Source organism: Phaethon aethereus (assembly GCF_964289735.1).
Source record: "Phaethon aethereus genome assembly, chromosome: 2".
Classification (NCBI taxonomy): Eukaryota; Metazoa; Chordata; class Aves; order Phaethontiformes; family Phaethontidae; genus Phaethon; species Phaethon aethereus.
This window is the reverse complement of record NC_138582.1, coordinates 105,226,775-105,244,667: the sequence shown is the minus strand read 5'-3', so window position 1 is coordinate 105,244,667 and position 17,893 is coordinate 105,226,775. Positions and strand designations below refer to the sequence as shown.

Below are 17,893 nucleotides of genomic sequence, written 5' to 3'. Positions count from 1 at the left end.
TTTTGTGCTAGTAAATAATTCCTGGGACAGCGTGGAGACGGATCGCATATACACGACTAGTAGTTCACCATGTGTGTCAAATTCTTGTTATAATCGCACAAAAATCTCATTGAAGCTACCGGGCCTGACTTGAACCTCATCCACGTTACAGTGACCGCTCTGATGACAACAGGAGTTATTTCTGCCACAGGCCGGGGATGGAGCAGGAGCAGAGTCTGACCTCGTTCCCACCATCTCCTGAAGAAGCTACTCTGGGCTCATGCTGGTGCGAAGAAGACCACGGGTGGAGATGTTTGGGGACAGACAACCTCCAACTTCCTCCAACCTCCATTTAACGCTGCTGCCTGACGCTGGGAAATGAGTCTCACCAAAACAGTTATCTTGCAGTAGCTAGCTGCGAAGCCTCGTCCCAAAGGAAGGGAGGATGCAGGAGCTACAGGAGAGGAGCAGGGGCAAGGTGGGCTGTCCCAGGAGATGGGCCATCACAGAGCAAACCCGCTCGCTTTGTTGTAGGTCTAGTTTCCTCTGCAAATGGTTCAGGCAGGTTTGGGCACGAGTTATCCACCATCACTGCACCACCACTAAAGCTGATAGATCAAAATTAGACCACTGATCATAATTTGGTGAGGAGCAACATTTTTGATTTGCGGTGCATGCAGGTTCAAAGCTAAATAAAGCTGAAACCAAGTGGTGAAACCCATATCAAATGCTGTTGATATTTGTGTTTTGCTTGCTTTCACTCTCCTTAAATCTTAAAAAGTAATTATTTGTGGCTTCATAATAACATAAGAGCTATCTCTTCAGGGTATTTTACCATCTGACAGCAGGAATGATATTAAGAACAAAGATCTTGAGTCACTTTTGCTCCTTAAGAACTGCAAAATTTTGGTGGTTGCAAACACAGGAATGAAGCCTTCCCACGGCTATCAAAAATGCTGATGGCAATAGGAATGCATGACGGTAATGTTTCAGGTACCACGGTGACAAATGCACAAGCAAGGAAGGACGTTGTGCCTAGACGCATCTTCCATGACTAATTGGGTGTACTGCAGATTTTTCACCCCACTCTTTGGTCAGAAGAGTCAAGAGGAAAACAGAAGCACTTCAATTTGTTTTGATTTGGTGTAGCAATTTTTACATCCATACCTAAAGTGCATGGATGCTGGGAGGACAGGAGGAGGAGGCTCATTGCTGATTTCCAGCACTACAGTATTTTATCAGCTCTGCATTTCTGAGACACCATGCGAAGGCAGCTTGGAGCCAGGGGGTCGTGATATGACATGGGGGTTTCCATATTGGCATTGTCAAACTGCAAACACATTAGCGACAGTTTGAAAATCTGCAGTATCGGCAAAGCGACGGAGGGAGAAAAGCGGAGCCAAGCCTGCATGTTGCCGTCAGCAGGGTGCCGTGGGCTGCGCGTCGCTGTTCAGCCCCACACGGAACATCTCACCTCCTACGACCCTTGACACCAACACTAGTGCCACGCTGGTGGCAAAAAGAGGGATTTCTGGCTTTAGCCCCCACAGGTGGACATGCAGCCCGAGCCGCCGGTGGGCGATCGCAGGCACACTCCTGGCATGGCCGGCGGCCACAGAGAAGCCACCATCCTACTCATCACCGGCCGTCCCCTCCGCCTCGCAGCCCTGGCTATTCACTACCTGCCACTGGCGCGTGTGAGCGGGGCGGGCAGAGTGACCCGATTCAGCCCGGGCTGACCTCGCCCTGCCTCAGCATCCCCAGAGCCTCGGCGGCAAAGACGAGGTGATGGAGGAGATGCAAGGAATCGAGGAGTATTTTTATCGAGTATTTTATCGAGAGCGGCACACGGGTTTGCGGGGGGGGGTGAAAGTAAGACAGTGTGACACACCAGCCGATTAAATTTCTATGCGTTACCAGCGGTCACTTTGCCAACTCGTCATGGACGGTGCTTTTTATGGTGAGTGTAAAATTAAAACAAACACATATTGAATTACAAGGCTGGTTAAAAGGTAAAAATAGACCAGCAAGTAACTCAAACCTCAATTCAGCAAAAGCAAAATCACACACTGAGGTACCCATATGTTTTACTGAATCCGGGCAAAGGGGTCAAAAAATGTTGGTCTTGCATTGAGTTCTGCTATTTCAAGCTTTATCTTTCAATCTCAGCTCGGCTGCTGCCGTATCTCGGAACCTGCTGCTGAGTCTCAGCTTGTGGTTTTCCCACAGGTTTCCTACCAGGAGGCAATCGAACACCCGAAGTCCTCAGCTTTGCACACCTGCCCTTCCCCAAGAAGTGTTCACATGCTGGAAAATAAATAATAAGATCTCAGATGCATGTTTTGCATTGCTTTTTTAAGGTTTGTGATCTTCGGATATATACTTGGTGTTTTTAAAGGCCCTGTCATACAGCCATGCTGGGTTTTGCTTTGGATCCATTACCCACAGTTACTTACTCCCTGACAGCTACTTCCGCACCTGAAGACAAGTAGAGGCTACAGCACTGAATGAACATGAGTTTTCAAGAGCTGGAAAGTGTCAAGAACATCCATTTTGCCCTCAAAACAGGCAAAATCTGCACTCATGTCACTGTAAGTTTTATGTCATATTCTGTGGTAGGAGGCATCTGATCTCTGACATGTATTTCCCTTTGAGTTTTATCCATTGCATCACATTATTTACTTCTATATTATGTCACATAATTGTGGATGCCCACAGAAGCAATTAAAAGAAAACGATGCAAGGATTAACATTTAAAGGGGCACCTGGTGTGGATGACCAATTTCAGATTATGCACCCAGCGTACGGTTTCTGCAACAGACGGCGTTGAGCTTTGGGAGTTTTCTGCACGATGCAGACATCTGGAGAAAGGGCAAGATTTTCCTTACTCTCTGCTGGGCCCAGCGAGAACGTTGTGCAGCTCCCTCAAAATACAGGAGAGGGGTACTACTGTCACGTCATTCAGCAAGACGACAAGGGGAGCAGTGGCAGTAGCGGCAGAGCTGTGGTACTCCAGGCTGTTAGATTTGTCAGGACAACAGGTAAAGGGAGTATCGCACAAGACAGATGTAAAATGGGACTGGGGAAAAGGGGGACTGTGTATTTTTCTTGCTGAGGAAAGATCTCGCACGTTCATATCCATGCATATTTTCCACGCATGCTCTGCAATACTGTACTCAGTGGCATCACGATTCTGTTTCCTGGCGTGCGACATGGGATGCATGCGTCAGACATACTATTTTTATCTTTTTCTCTGTGTAACACAGTCCGAAGCTCTTCTCTTAATAACTCAGCGGCCGAGTACGGGTGACAAAGGCTGCTCTAGGCTACGGCATCCATAATAAAGGATGTGCCTTTCCTACCAAGCATGCTTTGCTTGGCAATGCACAGATCCAAGTGGAAAGAGCTGCATGAAATTTCCCCTGCTGTGAAAGTGTAAAAGGATTTAGCTGCAAATAAGGATCAGGTGCACAATGTTTTTGAATGAGTTTTCCTTCCCAAATAAAGGTGAGGATACAGCAGTTGCCTGGCTTTGTAGAGAGGAAAGATGCAGGCAAAACTTAAGTACACAGATAAGACCTCTGTGGTCAGTGTTTTTGGTTTTGAAATAGAAGCAGGTCATATGCTCTTGTTCTGGCCGGCGACTGACTACTCTGCTCTTTTCGTTTTTGAGCAACGCTGTTAAAAAATATTTGAACTGGTCTCAAATTATATTTGCATTTATATTGTCTGAAGCTGCTAAGATCAAAATCAGACTTAATTGTGGGGCTGTTTTACACTCCTCTAATTCTATCAAAAGCGATGCAGTCACTGGTAATTAACACCAGAACAGGACCGATCACAGTTAAGCTCTCTGTCACCTTACATCATCTTACGCAAGAGTGAGGGAAAGGCTGCACCAGCTGGGTGACTGCTCCAACCGCACCAAGCTTTCCCTGGGATTCCTACGCCTCTCCGTCATTGCTTTCACAACGCCCTCTCCCACCAGCACGTCTTGATTCTCACCAGTAGATTGCTGCTCATCACAGCACAGGGTGCCAAAGCAAATCCCAGCCTCTCCCCGGGGAGACGCGCTGTGCCCCGTGCATCGGGGATGAACGTTTTCGCGCGCCCAGGCGCCGTGGCTCTGAACACCAGGCGTCTTCCTCCGGCGGCCAGCAAAGCACGAGGGAAACAGCCCTGTTCCGCCCCTTGCAGCCAGCATCCGACTGCAAGGTACTAATCTGATTCAGTCCTACAGCGATGATAGCCTGAGGTTTATCACAGGCGTGAGCATACCCAGCCTGCCTGGATTCCAACCGTGTGCCTGGTGCATAGCTATGAAGTCTGGCAATCAGAATTAAACAGACTGGAAAAACGATGAGCAGGAGGTGAGGTGCTTTCAACATGAGCATTAGGGGGGAAAAAAAAAAGCAAAACGTCCCCAAACCTTGCTATAGTTAGCTAATTTTGAAGAACTTTTGCAAATGTCGTGTCCAATAACTCAAATGCTATTTCAGCATCGGTGGTTATTCGAGAGCCGGTGAGGAAAACTTCTATTATTTAAGCCATGACTTTTATTTTAAGAAACGTGGCTGAAATATTCTCTGTGCTCCCTTTCACGCACTTTATGCTTTTGGCATGCCGAAGCATCTGTTGAAATGCTCAGAAAGCTACCTGTCATAACAAGGAGCCCTCTGTGCCTGGAGAGGCTGCTGAAGGCCACCGAAAGAATGGTCCCGTACACCCCTGCACCCACCCACCCCATCAGGAAAAAAGGGAGCTAGACTACATAATAGTTTTTAACTGGGAGTAGGACTTACTGGGAGTTCCAGGAAAAGACTGCAAAAACCCTACAGCGGCGCATTCCTCCAGGCTCTGACTCTGTAAATACATTAAGTGACCGTAGTGTCTGATTCAGGGCTTACCCCATCCCAAGGCAATCAGGGCAGAGCTCCCATGAATAACACAGTGGGTGGGGCACGACCAGGGACTTAGCATTCACCCTCTAAACTAGTCGGCAGCTTGTGCTTGAGACTCTCCAAGGCTATTAAGGCCTGCATCCTTAATGATAGTCATGTGCCAAAAAAATCCATAGGTAACGTCCGTATCAGTGATGCACCTACAGACGTATGCATCTGTTCTTTGTACGTTCGGTAGGTAATAAAGACAGCAAGTACATACACCCATTTATGCCTCCAAAAATAGTGAGAACAATACATTTTCTTATCCAACTGTGTAACTGATGGCCACACTGCTCACAACAGGTACCGCAGTGCTTACGCTCAGCCATGCTGTACACATCCCATCGGTCCCGCTTGCATTTCTAGAACGGTTCAAGGAATACCCTGAGTCAGTCTGGAGGGAATCATTGGTGAGACGAAGCACACAGTCTGGGGAAAGGGGGCTTCTTTGTTTTGGAATGTAATTCCAATGCTTTCAAAAAGGTCAAAACAGGATAAAAAGCTATGAAATAGTGAAATTTTTAAAGTAATTGCTGCTTGTCTCTTTAAGCCAGAGCTTCGGGAGCTACACACCCAATAGCTTTATCTATATTAAGTTATATATTATATAACTTTCTCAAGCTGTATCTCTTTTTTTTTTGTTACAGTAACTATACGATGAACGATAAAATGAAACAAATTGTCACATTTTTTAAAAATATACCTAATATACAGCCTCAAAAAAATAACATCATCAACATGAGCAGTGTCCTGATTGTTTAAAACCAAATTGAAGATCAAACTGTTTAAGCTACAAAGAAAGTGCACAAACATTTAGGGTATTGATTTTAGCGGTGAGCACTAAGCATGCATAAAAATAGGGTCAACAATCTGATTTTTAAGAATAACTTACTTTTGGCTACCACATAGAAGACATAACCCGTTGGCGGGTTTAAATGGGAGGAGGGAAAAGTTGGCCTTGCGGGCGTGAAGCGAAGGCCCCGCGGGCAAGGTCGGGAGACCCGAGCGTCTCTGCTCGTGTGCGCGGCAGACACCCTGCCCCACCTTTGCCCGGGTGGCCCCGGGCCCAAAACGCCCCAAGAGCTGCTGCCGAAGGCTCGGGGAGCCGGCGACCCACGGCTCTGGGAAGAAGAGACACAGAAAGATGGCCTGCCTTGTCGCAAAATCCCTTCCACCTATTCCGCCCCGTTGTGGCTCCAAATTCCTTTGCTAGCGGAGGCTTGAGGAAAGAAAAACACACCTCAGGTGCCCCGGGGCAGGGGACTGCCAGAGGCTCTCCCCTCAGCTTCCCCCCCCAAACCGAGGCTCAGCACCAGCCGCCATGGGAGATGGCTTTACTGACGAAGCAGGCCTCGAGCCTCCCCACACCTCTCCGCTCAAGGGGGAAGCCGGGCAGCCCTGCGGCAGGTGCGGGGCGGTGGTGCGCGCCCCGGGGCAGCGGCAGGGAGCCCGCCGCAGCTGTACTCTGTGCTACAGAGCGGGCCCCAGGCGAGGGCTGGTAGCCCCCAGCTGCGAGATGCAGGACCCCGGCGGGGAGAGGAGCGGCCCTGGCAGTGACGATGCGGCCGGATGCACGGCATCCGCCGGGCGCCAAGAAACCGCGGCGGCATCCGCCTCGCCGCGGGGTCTTGCAGCAGCCTTGTCTCTTTCCAGCTGTTTCTCTCCACCTTCGGCATCACACGCTGCGGGTGCCCGCGTTTTGGCCACTGCCGTACCACCCAGGTGCCCCTCGTGCTTTTTAGGTCTTTTTAGGCCCAGAGGGACGCAGGCTGCCGCAGCCCACAGGTGCCTAGCAGCCAGGCAGGCCGGCAGCCAGGCATGCAACAGGGCGTGCCAGTTTTCAGGTGAGGTGCAAAGCTCAGGTCCAGGCCGCTTGTCAGTGTGGATGCAAAATGGAGGTGCTAAACTTGGGCCACTCGGATGCTCCTGTGCACTCTCTTCTCTGGTCAGAGCACAAGCCAAAAAAAAAAGAAGAGGAGCATCTTATTCAAAACAGCAGAGCAGACAGACTTCAGAATTAAAAAAAAAAATCCACCAAAAAAACACCAAAAAAACCCCCAAAACAAAAATAAAGCTCCTCCTTAGGGGCTGAGGTGACCCTCTGGCTGTGGTAGCTTCTGCTGAATTTTATGTGACACAGTGTATAATTTGTGCCCTGTGTGACTTAACATACATGCTACTATGCCTCAGTCCTTCACTTACTTCAAATGAAAATGTAATAGGAATTCCTACAGTTTTTTGTGCTGCTTTCAAGATTTATTTTTCCTTTCTAAAACTACTTTTCCTTGGATTCACTCAAACTCTGTTTTAAGATCCAAATGTAGTCAGAGCTGGTCCACAAATAAAAATAAGACGGCTTGCTCCTACTAAGGGCTAAGCCTGGGCAGAGGGCGAGGGCTGGACAGGAGGAGTGAATGGAAAACAGCAGGAGTGTGTTTTATGTGGCACTTTCTAGCGCTGCCACTTGGACTTTAATTCAACAGTGCAGCAAAAGAGCAGCTGTTCACATCATGATGAATAAAGATCTATATAAAACTTCCAGCTGCAAATATACTGTGAGGAATTATTAATCTTAATGTAATAGAGATGCTGTGCGCACAGTCACTGGCTCACAAGTAATTTCGGTCTCTATCCAGAGAAAAACAGCCTTCGTGGCTGCTGGCTCTCAGCACAGCCATGAAATCTCATTGTCTAAACAGCCGCAAGATGCTGCTCCCTATTTCTAGGAAGGATTTTCCTCCTCAAAAACGTACCTAGAAACGAACCCAAGTCACACTCCTAAAACTGTTAGGCTCACAGGAGGGAAGCCCATCAGAAAAGGAGTTACTAACAGCATGAATTTGTAGGTACTGGGCACCTTATTCCCTTGGGACACCGGGAAATCATTACTGCTCTCGTGCCATCACTGAAGAGATGTCCTTCCCCTAATCTGTGCTGCCTCATCACACTCCTCAGCCCCACTTTCAGGTGACCGGAGGCAGCCAGCCCTCTCTGCACCACGGTCCATCTCTAAGAGTGCAACCCCAGGAGCTTCCAAAACCTCCTTGCAGGATGGGGCCGGGGAGAGTCATTCCCTCGTGGAGGGACAGAGGTGGCACCCATGCCAGGCAGCCCACTTAAATGAAGAAGTTTTCCTCTCCATGGACAGCCCCGTGCCTCCCCGCCACCACTGGCCCTCGCGCGGGAGGACAGCGGTTCCCCTGGGCAGCTCGTCCTGCAGCACGGCCACCACGTGTGACCTGTTTGGGCTCTCCACCCTAGCAGCCTGCGTGCCTTCGTGTTCAGATGGGTTCCTTAGCAGCATGACGCTGAAGTGTGGGAGGCTTTCACGCTGCAATTGGGTAAATACACACTGACAATAGAGTGAGGGGCTCTGGGAACCGTGAATTAAAAAACCGGGTCTGGGGTGAAGCTCAAAGCAATAGTGCCCTCTCTGAAACTACCCAACCCCTCAGTCTACTCAGTTTCCACTCAAACATTTGCCCTCGGCATCCGTAACAGCTTTCTGTTTGGACAGTCATACCCGTGGCTGTGTAAGAGTTAAAAAAATAAAAAATAAAGAAATCACAGGAGTACTGCAACAGGAATTCATTACATATTCTTAGGCAGATACCCTGGGCAAGCTTATACTTGTGAACCTGCCTTTCGTCATGCCGCTGACGCATCACTCGCATCCAGCAGGCTCCCATTTGTGGGTGAGCACAGGCTGGCCCGGGATCCTCGGGCGTGTGTCAGGTGCCGTCAGCGCAAGCGGGGCGGGCACGATGCCCTTACCGAGGCCCATCCCAGCCACGGCACAGCCCCCCTGCCAACACCCGCCAGCGACTTCTCCCAGCATGAGACACCCCCTTGCCCCCGAATGCCGCGTTCTCACTTGGTGGCCCACTGGTGCTGCAGTAACTGCATGACTTTGAATTCCCACCTCTGCAAATCTGAGGGCAACAGGGTGCCCAGCCACCCCCAGGGGTTATTTGCTTAAGGGTCCATGCTTTTTTTTTTTCCTGCACATCAAGATGAACACTGGCTCCCATGCGACAGGGGCAACACAGTTCTGGGCAAAATACCTCTGGAGTTCATAGGCACCAATGAGCGTATTAGACCAGAAATGGTTGCTTTCCCCCTAAATATTAACTCCTATCCAAATGACATTTATTTAAACTGCTACTGAAGACAGTAAGCTGGGGCTATGTTTAAAGGCTTTATCTCTGTAAATATTTGGAGAGCTATAAATACTGAACCATATTCGTATTATGAATATTGGACTTACTGTTCTGTTGCCATGAAAGTTACTATAAATACGCTTCCAATTCTTAATTTCTCTGATTTGCCAAGAATCCCTTTAAAAAGACAAAAAAATCTGTATGTAAGACATCTTTCTATTTAATTAGCCATCAGAGTCAAAGGCCACAGCACAGAGCAGGAACTGAAAACTCAATGACGGACGCAGACAAAGCACGTAGTGCACTAGCACACTATATGGCTGTGTGTCCCAAGTGGGACTTTTTATAATCAGACAGTTCATGAGTCAAGCCCTGACTGCCTTCTGTGTTTGGGGAAAGGAGGGAGTGGGAAAAGAGGCTGTCTGAAGGTCTGAAATAAACCTCCTCGCTGCTTCTGCAAGTCACATGAATACTGATGGCTTCCAAATTTCACAGTACCTCTGCCTGTTTTATTTTTATGTAGAAATGAATTAAAAGAAGGAAAGCATTTCAAGGCATTTTATAAAAGCGCAGAGCGAGGACGGCTTTGCAGCTGAAGAAGGAGCGAGCTGGGCACAGGGTGATCAAGTTCCCATCTCCAGCTCTGCCAGATAAGTTTTTGCTTCATCACAGATACATGACTTGATTAGAGGAGAGAAAATGTCATAACAAGTTTTTACATATTTCCAGCCTGCTCTACGTTTAATCAATTTATGTTTCAGCCTCCTTATAAAATAAAAGCCAGTAACCATGCCGTGTGGCCGGATAACCCTTTCCTCACTACGGAAAATTCAGCGCTTCTCAGCCCTCTGGTTCCAATCCTTGCGTGATTTACACCCGCGTTCCTTGGGGAGTAAAGCAGATTAATGCAATCCCCTTGCTCTTCAGAGTCAGAAAAGTGCTGTCTGCACATGTATGCTCCTCAAGGCAGGTTCTGCTTCCATTTTTCGACACCCAACAAGTATTGTCATCACACGCACAAGATTCATAAACATCCTATTTGTGATTCCTGCCTAGAGCAGAAAAGGGCAGTGTGTTTTGCCAGGTCACCACACACATCTGGTCCTACTCTCCTTCCACAAGCCACCTTTGATCCACCTGGACCTGCAGCTCTAATTACGTTGCAGTTTTATCTGAGAGTGCCTTCCATGGAAAGCATCTCAATGCACCAATAAAAATAGGTCAGGTATATCTTACAGCTCATCTTCAAGGTTTTGACCTCCAAGACAGTCTGATTAAACTGTGAAAAATCCAGAGACATTGGATTCCAAACTGTGAGTTGTTTGAGAGCAACAGTGATGCCATTGGTTGATGTCATTTGTTTTACAAAAAAAAAAAAAAAAAAAGGATGCAACACGCCAGACTCTACGACCAACAAGCATAACATGAGCAGCTCTGCCCAACCGGCCACAAGGGCTAAAATGAACTGAAAGGCCTGTGATCTCCAGCAAGTAAATAAAATAAGCATGAAAGACTCTTAAATAAACTATCTCAACATATATGGACCATTTTAATCAATCATTCTAAATATTGTCATGTTGAGTAACATTATTTAGCAACAGCTGTTGCACTAGAATTTCATCCAAACAGTGACGAGCTAATACCACAACCCCATTTAAAGCTAGAAAGACAGCCAAATAAATTGTTGCAAATATTAATGGCAGAACTTGCCAATAAAAGCTTTACAGAGTAGCTTATCTGCTGCTGCAAATGGGTGACACCTTGCTACGGTCGGTGTAGCAGGATGTCAGCGCACGACTGGGATTTGAGGAGGACGCTGAAGGTAACACGTTCTCCTTTGCAGGGAGGTACAATGAGTACTGGTGACCAGGACTTGTTTTTACACCCCAACCAAGACAGCATCCATATCAACCTGTTGACTGCAAACACGAGGCTCTGGCATAGGTCAAGTCCCAAGACAGAGATAGGAACACCAAAGCCTTAAAGGCCACTGCTCCTCCCCAACATACTCGAGCCTTACTTGGGTATCTAACCTAAGAAGTAAACCTTGGTCCGGCAAACTGGTAAGATCTTAAAGCCTGCTGGGCCCAGTTACACGTAATTATACACAACACATCAAGTGAAAAAGAAACAGGGAAAAGCCTGGTGATTCATGCCACCTAACTTTAACACATACAGGCTGGACAACAACAGGGTCTAGTCATGTTGGCTGCCTTCACAGCCAGCAAAATGAGACATGCACTCTGAAGGTGTGACTTACCTGAGCTGCTTCAGACGTTCACATCAGAATAAAATTAATAGCTGCCTAAACTCTATACTGACAAGCTTTCCCCTGATTACAGAGAGAAACTAAGGCAATTAGCTTGGTTGCAGACACCTACGGTTAGCCAAATAAACCCAAAACGCAGACTTGCCCCTGTAACCAGCCCCGGCCACAGTTCAAAGCACAAGTGTCCCACAAACCCAGGGCAATGCTGCAAGAAAGGCACACTGCGCTTAGCCCAAAGAGACATAGACAAGAGCTTCTGTGAGAAGATCCCTGCAGCAGCAGAGACCGCTACAAGCACAACGCTTCGCGCTTCAGCATCACGCGTTTTGGGCAGTCACCCACAGCTTTTTGCAACCGGGGTACAAGACCATCAACTTGAACGGTGGTACTTTGCAGCCCTTTCCTCTTCCGGAGGGGAAGGTCAAAGTCAGCCCCACGACAGCTTAAATTCAGTGCGTCGGCTTCTCCACCCTGATTTTGGGGTCTCCTGTACCCTGGACCTAAAGTCAGCCACAACACCGGGCAGGCAGCGGGTGGTCACAGCGGGGAGACGGGCGCTTAACCAGCATCACCCGCAGCCTCCCTCCCAGCACCCGAGGTGGGACTGATAACCCTTCCCTCTCTCAGAGAAGAGGTGCTGCACGGTGCTGCCGAGGGTCAACCCACGCGCGTGCGAAGACTGCAGCAACACCCCCGGTCCCAGCTGCACTCCCCACCTCAGCTCTGGAGCACACGGGAAATTCTGGAGCAGCATCAGGTACGTTCTGGGTGGCCTCGCTGTTGCTTCAAAACTGGAGTGCACGTTAAAATCATAATAAAAATACAATCCTGAGCACTGTTCCTGCTAATACTAATTTTTACATTAAATTAAAACACGTATTACATACCTTTCTAATACAAAAAGGGAAAAGGGTATTTGCTAATAATTGGAGATATGAGAGGCTAAAGGCCCAATTTCATCATATTTTTCTTTATTTTATTTATTTTACTCAAGACTGGAGGAACAGAAGAATGCTTTTACTCACCAGACAATTTTCTTAAAAATACCTGCTGTCACACCTAGGCTTCCAGGTTTACAGAAATTACCAGTGTAAAATCTATACGGGCTGAGAGTTTCAGGGGCTTAATTTTTTCACTAGCACAACTGCAGAGCCATAGCCCAGCACCAGCACCACCGCCACCACTGCACTGTCTTGCTCTTGCAAAACCTCTCCGACCCGCCTCCATTTCGAGTAGGGCTCTTGCAGCCAGCAGTGGGGCTATGTCAGTTCACATATTTTAAGGTTTTCCTCACAACCGGGAGGGATTAGAAAATGAGGCTTTGATGTGTTCAGGACATGTGCTTGAGATTACTTGTGTACCTAGATGCTAGCACATGTGCCTGCAAGTTGCGGTCTACATTTGTTTGTCCCTGGCAGCTCATGTTTGCAGCTACGGGTGGAGTTTGTGTAAAATTCTATAACTGTATGCCATTTTGTAGTCAATAATACTCTATAACCTATATTCAGCAATAATATTTGAGACAATATTGAGGAATATTGTATTATTGCAGAATAAGAGCTACGACACCTAAGGCCCACATAATGAACACCACTGCAAGAGAAGTGGTTGAAAATTAATTTGAAAGCCGTTTGGAAAATTATTGCAGGATTATTATGGATTACTGATGAATAAATGCCATTTATAATTATTTTTAAAAGCTGCACGTTCCAAGCCATTTTATGAATTCCTGCATATATAGGGAGAGAGTTACATATTTTATGTAGCTTTTTTTTTTATTCTGAGATGATAGGCACTATCTAAATATTGTTATACATATAAACACGACTGCTCCATGCTGCATTGTGTTTCAACCAGACCAAATACCCTCCGTAGCACAGGAGGTGTTACGAGATCTTAATATAGAGTTCTGCAAAGAGTGGCAGGATTTTTTTTCAGTTTTTGCCTTTTTTTCAACAAGTGTTATCTTCTGTGGACTTCTCCAAGATGAAAAACCAAACCAACCCATACCAGTTCCACTTCTTCGCCACTTCACAACTTTCAGACGTGTTATTACACTTCAAGTCAATGAGAGTTTTACAGCTAAATCTAACCCCGTGCGCTTTGCCAATTTTCTCTGGTGTTTTTCTCCTAGAAACGCAGGCACTTGGTACATATATAGCAGTGAGACTGTATTAAAAGCCACAGCAGGTGGAAAATAATACAGCCCAGGGAAGTTTTTGGTTTTGACTCTCCTCACAATCAAAGCTATGCACAGAGCACAATGAGGCACAGTAAATAAAGACATTTCACACAGACAAGCACGAAAATCTTCCAAAACAAAGAAAATTAAATTATCTTTCAACTAAAGAACACACTGCAGTGAAAGACTAAATGAGCGATTCTAATTAAAACCATGCTGCGAATCTCCTACTTTCCACCACGCAAAAAAAAATCAGTCAGTGTTTGTGCATGTACAGCCACCCTCCAAAACCAGTCAAGCAGCTTTCCAGCCAAACAATGCAAGACACAGCATCTTAGAACTACAAAACATATTGAAATTATTTCCATAGCGATCATAACAACAACATGCCGGGCCAGGATCCACAGGGCGCAGGAGATGGGCCCCCCGCCGTCCCCGGCGCTGCCCGCTGCGCCAGGCACCCACGCAGCGCCCGTCCCCTCACCCCACGGCCACTTCCAGTGCCCCGACGGTGCGTGCCACCCCGCTCCCCGGTGCTCCCTTTTGGCAACGGTTGGTCTCATCCGAAAGAGTCACTCGCGTCCCTTCTCCGCCCCATGCTCGTAAGCAAAGCGTTACGTCACCGCGCGCACACGCAGGAGAGCCACGGGGCCGGTAGCCCTGGCCCCAGGCAAGCACGGGCAACGCTGTGCAAGCCCTGCTCGAGTGTCTTCATCCTGACGTGCTGCAACCATCTCGGGCTCCGGTCTCTCTTCTTGCGGTGCTAAATCAGGCAGCGGCCTCGGGTAAAGGTGCTCGGAGGGGGATGAAAACTCGGGACTAACCCCTTGTGCCTGAGCTGCGCCCGGGCTTCACGCAGGGCTCGGCTCAGAGCAGCTCTCCAGAAGCGCAAGGTGATCTCTCTTCCGAGCCGCTCCCTTCTAGCCACTTATCTGCCTGCTCAGCCACGACATGCTGCGGGCTTCCTGAACACTAGCCACTGTCCTTTCACGGGCAGGGAGCCCAGGGGACGGGAACGTGCGGCTTATTAAGTACAGAGAAGATGGGCATCCATGTCCTGCGCAGAACACGTGCGATACGCTGATACTGCTATTTTGATGCAGGCACAGGGACAGGAATCGGCTAAATATAGCAGACCTCCGTGGCAGGTCTAAATTACAGACTTAAATGACACGAAGAAAGGTACAGTTTGCCCAAAGACAGACGAAAGTAATGGGAAAACTTTGGATGGTGATGGGAAGCTTGGCTCCAGCATCTGACTTGCTATCAAGACATACAGTAAAAGCTTCAGAGACACGGGGACTTTCACGCCCATTAGATGTGGGCACGCATAATGGTGGTGGAACAAAAAGAAGATGCAATCATCCTAAGGGATCCCAAAATCAAAGGGACTGAAGGCAGAGGCAGAAAAGGAGGACCCGGTTAATAGCATTCACCTGAAGACCATCAGAAGGGAGCAGCAACACACCGGGAACCTGCAACCGATGCCCAAAGTGCATCAGGTTTTTAAGAGAGAAAACTCACTGCATCTCCTGAAAAGCAGCAAAGAAACAGGGCACAGATTCTGCAACTTGCTCCCCATTTTCGTGCTATTTGTTGCCAGTCCCACACGCTCATGTGCAACACTCAATCTCTTGTAACGCCCGTGCAAGGCAGTCAAAGTGCCTTAATCCAGATTTTGCAGCTGAGTAACCTGAGCGACAGTAAGTGACACAATTAATTGCCAGTTGATCAATGTATCCTTGCTTGGTAGAAAACTCAAGCGCATGTTCAACATTTAATCCCACTTTATGAAAATTTAAGGACGTACTTAATGCTCTGTTGCGCCGTAATAGAAAGATCACTTAGCTCAACCCCTTTTACATCTCTTCCCTTACATTACACAGAACTGGACCAGCAATATTTTTACACGGGTAGGATTGCACATGGCAAGGGAGCAGCTCCCCTTCTGGTGAGGATGACGGGTTTTGGCCAGGATTCACATCTGGCAGTAACACCCTGTTATCAGCGCCCCAAAGAGCAAAGCTCACTGAGGGGAACTTGGGCGTCTGTAACTGCAGTGCCGACAAACTCCCAAAAACACATCCACGCTGTGCCTGCAAGCGTCGTTCACTGCTTTGAACAGGGCTGCATTTGAAACCTGGGCAGTAGACTTTTAAATCCCAACGTACATCATGTCTGCATGCAAAACCAAAAGCAGGAGTTCCTCTGCTTTATTGGGTACTGAAACATTAAAAACAGGTGTTCAAAAACTGTATTACAAATCTGTCTGCAACCTGTATTATTTTTACCATGTGCAAGTAAATTGATCACTAGTGTGTTTCAACTGTTTCAGTGAAAATATGCAACTCCTGCTAATTTTTTTCTTAAACATGTGAGGGGAGGAGAAAGTTTATTTGACTTTGCTGCACTGACAGCATGCAACATATTTTACTTATGTTACATATATAGCAGATGCTGTAATGGATCATCCCCCTTTCATGGCATGTATCAAAGATGATCTCGAGCTATTCTTCACAAGGAAAGAAATGATAAACCCCTACTCATCATGAAAGCTGCAATGTACTTCAAGAGAGCAACTGAGTAATTTGACACCGTATTTTCCACTGATTCACCCTATTAGTTGGAACAATGACTGATTAAAATGGAAAATCTATATTATAACCACATATATCGACATTCCAGATTACAAGGTATGTTACGGATGTGATTTTTTACTTTTCTTTCATATAAAAATTAGAAAGTATAAAACCAGAAATTATTCCAATGGAGTTACATCAGTGTGAAAGTGACCTGAAATATGAACTGGCCCCCAGAATATCTTCATACAGAATGCACACAATATAATTTTCATGATATATCTATGTTTTATGCAATTTGGAGTACTAAGAAGAAAAAAAATCGTTTGCCCCGAGATATTACTTTTAGGAATAGAGGACAGATGTCTAGTTGCCAAAGCAGACTTGTAAAAAATTAATCACCTGCCTCATGCAGGTTAGCAGTATTTGGCAGGTAGGTTAGCTCAGCTCATAATGAAGCATCTGGCTTTTGGTAAAGCTGCATTTTTATTTTAACTGTGTTTCATTTCAGCTTTTGGGCACATGTCAACATGCAATAATCTGACAAGTCTGGAGCAGATTTGCTGATCGGTAACTTTGGTGTAGGTCTTCTCAACTGCAACCAAAACTAAGTCAAGTAACAACCACGGTTCACGCCCAGACCACAGCCTCACGTATCACCTGAGCCTCCCTGTAACACCATTTCAAACCCAGTCCTCGACATTTTACCCATCCACAGTCTTGCTTTCTTAAAAACAGCAAAATTGACCAAGAGTCAGCAAACTCCTAAGCATGTGCTTGAATTAAGCAGGCTAAGCTGACTGACTTCAGGAGTGCCCCAGTACTGCTTTGAATGCGGTTTGGTTTGGGGGTGCTTTTCTCTTGTAACTGAGGTCTGGCAGTTTGAGGCAAGGGAAAGGTCTACCCACATTGTATTTTTCCTTAGAAAAGTGGGTACCCATTTGTAGCACTACTGGTAGCCAATTCTGGCTAACCAAAGGCATCTGCAACTCCTTCTCGGATGCTGGGAGGGCAGAAGAAGAGCTGCTGAAGCTCAGAGAGGTCTGCCGAACTGCAGCCTTCTGATTCCGTGACTCATCACTTCTAGGTGTTCCCCCTCACGCATGCACTTTCAGCGGAAGGGTGCTTCTACCACAAATTTACTGGGGAAAGAAACCTGCCGCCAGCACCACCACCAACTGTCCTCGTGAGAGAGCAATCGCTACGCAGACGCAGGGGCCATTTTTTAACATGAACAGCTCAGGCATTCAAATAATGTTCCCAAAAGACAAAGATCTATTACAGCATGAATTAAGCTCTAATTGCCAATTTTTGTTTTTACATTATGACCATTTTTTAAGCCTTCCAATGTGCTAAAAACCCTCAGGAATCTCACTGGCTGTTGTTTTTCTCTTCTTGTATCACTTAAGCTGAACCGTTTCTTTCTAATACTTTTAAAAAAAAGAAATACAAGAGAGAACAGATCACACTATGGGCTTCTGAACTCTGGCAGATCTCGACAGAGAGTACAAAGGAAGGAACTGGGAACATTTAGCTCTGTAAGCACATTTGCAGCAGCCTCATTAGCAGTTACCACAAACGCCTTTGCTGGGCTGCTGCGGCTTGCGCAGGTATTTTCCTAGCACACCGCTGCAAACAAATCACCTATTTCAACTGCTGATTATATTAATTTTTTTGCCTCCATCTTCACTGAACACCATCCACTGACAGATACTCCCCAGGCCCACAGACACACTTGCACTTTATTTATTTATGTAGGGGAAAAAAAAAAAGCCAAGGGG

General features: G+C 47.0%; 1 protein-coding gene across 2 annotated transcripts in view; it reads right to left on the bottom strand.

Moving 5' to 3' along the window:
* NFATC1 (nuclear factor of activated T cells 1) overlaps positions 1-17,893 on the bottom strand; it is a gene marked incomplete at both ends in the record, with an annotated part of 114,991 nt that overhangs the window by 69,780 nt on the left and 27,318 nt on the right. The window lies entirely within an intron of this gene.